The sequence below is a fragment of the Lichenostomus cassidix genome, chromosome 17 (assembly GCF_008360975.1).
Source record: "Lichenostomus cassidix isolate B80296 chromosome 17, HeHo_3.0, whole genome shotgun sequence".
Taxonomy (NCBI): Eukaryota; Metazoa; Chordata; class Aves; order Passeriformes; family Meliphagidae; genus Lichenostomus; species Lichenostomus cassidix.
Genome location: NC_139497.1, coordinates 8,090,917 through 8,095,337, shown reverse-complemented (window position 1 = coordinate 8,095,337; position 4,421 = coordinate 8,090,917). Strand labels below are relative to the sequence as shown.

The 4,421-nt window shown below is 47.5% G+C and overlaps 1 long non-coding RNA gene across 1 annotated transcript; it reads right to left on the bottom strand.

The window, feature by feature from the left end:
• Positions 1–657: 657 nt before the first annotated feature.
• Positions 658–1,738, bottom strand: LOC146429974 (uncharacterized). The gene is made up of 2 exons (XR_014855482.1): positions 1,594–1,738; positions 658–1,183 (listed from the first exon to the last, which is right to left on the bottom strand). It is a non-coding gene; the product is annotated as an uncharacterized LOC146429974 (long non-coding RNA).
• Positions 1,739–4,421: the final 2,683 nt, after the last annotated feature.

The following is a 4,421-nucleotide window of genomic DNA, read 5'->3' as shown; positions in this document are numbered from 1 at the left end:
GCCCAGTTACCTGCAGACAAATCCCAAATTATCCACTGGTGTGCTTGCCCATCCTGAGGAAGGGATGCCAGGAGGAAAACATTTGGCAATAACAATGATTTTGTGTTCCCAAAGAGCTGCCCAATGGGGCTGGGGGCTCCCCTGCCCCAAGAAAGGCACTGCCCTCCTCTTGAGGACTCATCTCCGAAATTGGGACACCACAAGGAAGTGAGGTGGAGCATATTTGGGAGCAGCCAGAATGAAATAAATTGTCCTTTGAAGCAGAGGATTCTCAGCTCACTGAGTGACCAAGGATCTGTTTAATCCCTGCTGCTCCTCCAGGTGAGGCAGCCGAGCAAGGATTCTGCAGGCAGAAGGGATTTTGAATGCCTTTGCCCCATCCCATCCCTGCTCCCAGCCTCGGGCACTCCAGGCAGGGCTGCCAGGGCACATTAACCCTTGCTGCAGTGACTCTGCCTCCAGCACAGAGCCGGCAGGGTGAGTGCAGTGCTCCTCATCTCAACACCCACATTTCACCATGTAAAAATGGTTTTTCGTGAGTCAAGAGTGTGAGCAGGTCCAAGCAAGCCCATGTCCTGTTTAGTGGAGATGTCACAGTCCTACAACTCTGAATAATATTATTGTAAGAAGCTCCTCAGGAGGCAGCTAGACCAGGAATTGGGAAAAAAATGCCCTTTTTTATTCTCTAAGTTGTGAGCTGTTTGTGTTTAAAGACATTACAATGGAGGAAGGACAGCATAATCGAATTTACTCCTTTCAGCAGTTGGCTCAGACAGCAGAGACTTGGATTCAGGGGGTCTCAGCTCCAGCAATGAGATTTAATAAGTACAGAGAGAATAACAAGCAGTGCCTCAGTGAAGCAATTTGCATCTCCAGCCTAATGGACACTCAAGGAAGTTGTTAAAATATAATCTTGGAAGTGACTCTTGGCACCTGTGCCTGTTCCAGGGCTGTGGTACAGATGAATAAAATAACTCTCAGTAAAAGAGGAAAAAATTATTTTACATTCTTTACATCGACCGACAGACAAAAGCAAACAGCCCAGTAGTGAGAGCAGGGAACATACAGAATGTTCTGGGTTTTCCAGCTCAACTCATGTCCTGTCCAGGCTGGCTGCAGAGGATTGCAGTTGGTGGAAGAGCAATATTGAGAGGAACAACAGGCGTCTTTCAGGATTTCTCTTCTGAAAGCAATCCAGGGAATTAATTTTTTTTGCAGTATGTATAAAAAAATAAAAGAAAGTCCAAGCCTCCCCCCCCCAAAACAAACTGCAAAACTTTCCCTTTCTGATTCCAGCCCTTTTTCCCTTGGTTTTATTCAGTGCAATGCCCTTTGCCAAGGTGAGCATGAATGGGATGCACTTACTACAATGGGAATTTTCTCTCCAAGCTCTGGGCTGAGGGAGTTTTCTCAAGGCAGCACTCAAAGTGAGCTATTTGTTCCATAATTAACCATTTCAGAGACGCTGCCTGGGCTGCTGTCTAGACCTGGTCTGGCAATTCCCATTTCCTCGCAGGGCCTAATGGAGTTGCTCACGTATCGCATGTCTTTGATTTCATTTTATTTTTTTAACCGTGAAATTAAATCTCTTACCTCATTAAAGAAGAATCTGATGAAAGGCAGATCTATTTCAGGGTGAGTTGATATATTTACCACAATGGTCTAGGGCTGCCTGACCTCCAGGTTGCTGGGATTTCATGTGGGAGCTACAATAACTGCAATGTTTTAACTGGGCAGGAAGAGGTTGAGAGGAAGGAGAGCACTCAGGAGCAAATGCTGCTCTTAAGGTGGTTTTAAATCAAAAATAGTCTCGCTGAAAAAACATGTCATTACTCAGGTTTTGATTGGTGTAAACGAGTTTTGCTCTGAAATGACAGGTGAAGGGTTTGGGAGGAGGAGAGGAAGTGGTTAATGTTTCACCACACTGTAAAAAGCCAACTGTGTCAACAGGCTGAATTCCACCTGGAGACAGGAACTTTCTGAAAGTGGTCAGCTTTGCCATCAGAAATGCAGAGGTGCAGCCTGCTCTGTGCAAGGAGGAAACCCAGGGGCAGACATCATTCACTGCTGGGGGGGTTTTGTACCTCGGGGATGTGAATAATGTGATCTCTGAGAATGTGGCTCAGGGGACACTCAGGGTGTGCAGCTCTCAAATTCCTCTGCAGGTTAATAGGTCTGCTTGGAGAAATGTCAACAATCTGGGCTACTCTACAAAGCTTTCCCCAAATGCCCCCTGTCAGTTTGGCTTGGAAAGCAGGCTGGGCACAGCAGGACCCCCAGCTCTCCTCGGGGACTGGCTGAGCATGGTTTGAATGCTTTTTGTCCTTGCTAAATGCAAATTGCACTGGAGGCTTTGAGGATTTCATAAACACGGTGAGAACTTCTTTTTCTGGGGATGAAATCCCTGATCCCAGACCCAACCTGGAGTCAGTGATTGTTGGGCAAAACCAACAATTCCCTTTCTCCAGACAAAGTGGGCAAAGGAAAATAAGAGATACTCTCAATGTCATGCCAGTCTGAGACCATTTATATACCATGTTAGAAACCTCTGGGATCTCACTGTGACTGGCCAGTCCTGGAGAACCATGGAATATCATTTCCTGTGACTTCACTGTCCCTCTCACCAGATCCTGGCATTCCTATCCACAGAAACAATGTGGATAGTAATAAAAGTCCCCAGTAGTAAAATGTTTACTGGGAACAAAGGCCTACATTCCAACCAACAGGGTTAAGGAGAGAAGATTTTGAAAAATCAACCCAACATCTCTGACACCCTCAGGACCCACAGCAACCCCTGGACTCTCATTGCCTGGAGAAACCTGTCCAGGGTGTGCCACTGTCACCAGATGCTGCCAAAATCTGGTTGGAGGAACATCCCTCCTTGTTCATTTTGCACACTTTGTGCACTCAAACCCTCTGATTCCTCATGCTTGCACTGAAATGAGAGGTGGAGGAGCAGCTCCTTGGTCCCTTCTGTCCCCCCAGGCATTTGTCTCCTCATTAACCTGAATTTAGGATCCAGGGAAAGGCTCAGGCACAGCTGGTAGAGGTGTTCACAAACCATCACCATCACACAGCCCCTGCAAACATCTGCAGCCTCTTTATCGTCTTTAACAGACACCAAACGTGGTTTGATGTCCAGAAAAGATGCAATTCAAAAATGCTGAGAGCAAAATGGTTGATGCCAACTGGTTTCACACTGGATGTGAATGGGTGTGAAGGCACAGAAAACCAAGTTTCCATGCAGACTGTTACTGACATTTGCCTCACATCCCAGGTGGGTTTCAGAATCCCAGGATAGTTTGAAGCCCATTGGAGCACCACAGAACTGGGGAGTTGGTTTGTCTCCCCTTGAGCCAAGGTTAAATCTCAATGCCAGCACTGACCTGCAGCACAGACATCCCCAAAGGCTCCACAGAAGTGTCTGCCTCTTGCAAATAAAAAGAGGAAATTGAAGCTAAAGGCACTTGCCAAGTACCAGAGACTCCTAGCAAATAAAATATTTGCAGGAGTGACTTTTGGGCTGTGTTTTCCTCTTTTTCCAGGGGCTCAGGCTGCACCTTGAGCTCTGTGTGGTGAAGGCAGGACAGCTCTGCCCTGGGCACAGTCCTGTCTGATTTCCAGGGATTTTCCACTTCCCATGAGCATTCCTGCCTGGCTGGAGAGACTTCCCTGGAGTTACTGAGCATTTCCAAACACACTTTAAGCCCAAAATGAAAGGAACGTGACAGCTGAATTGGGGACTGCTAATAAATATGGATTTTGGGTTTTTTTAAAGCTCTGAACAGATTGTAAAACTCATCCCTTTTTATCAGCTAAGAGAAGAATATAAATAACAGAGTGGCAGAAATTTTCTAAGAATCTTTGCTGCAGATAAATTAGCAGAGACATGGAAATTCTTTGTATTGACAATTACTGAGGTCTTTTGAGATCTGAAACATCAACTCCTTCCCAGAGGCTCCCAGGTGAGCCCTGCCCTAGAACAACAGGGATTTTTGGCCTTGCAGCTGTGTGATCTCTGCTGAAATCAGCCCTGCTCACACACCCCAGCACATTTTTGGGATGCAGTTTGAAGTCATTCCTCCTTGTTCTGGCACTCCATCCCTTGTCAGTTGTCCCTCTCCATCTTTCCTGTAGCTCCTTCAGGCCCTGCAAGGCCACAATTCAGTCACCCCAAAGCTTCTCCTCTCCAGGCTGAACAATCCCAGCTCTGCCAGCCTTTCCTCCCAGCAGAGCTGCTCCATCCTCTGCTTATCCTGGAGCTCCTCTGGACTCTCTCCAGCAGCTCCAGCTCCTTGCTGTGCTGTTCCCCAGGGCTGGGGCAGCTCTGCAGGTCTCTGGGGTCTCACCTGAGGGGGCAGAGGGGCAGAATCCCCCCTGCCCTGCTGCCCAGGCTGGGGCTCAGCCCAGCTCCAGCTCTC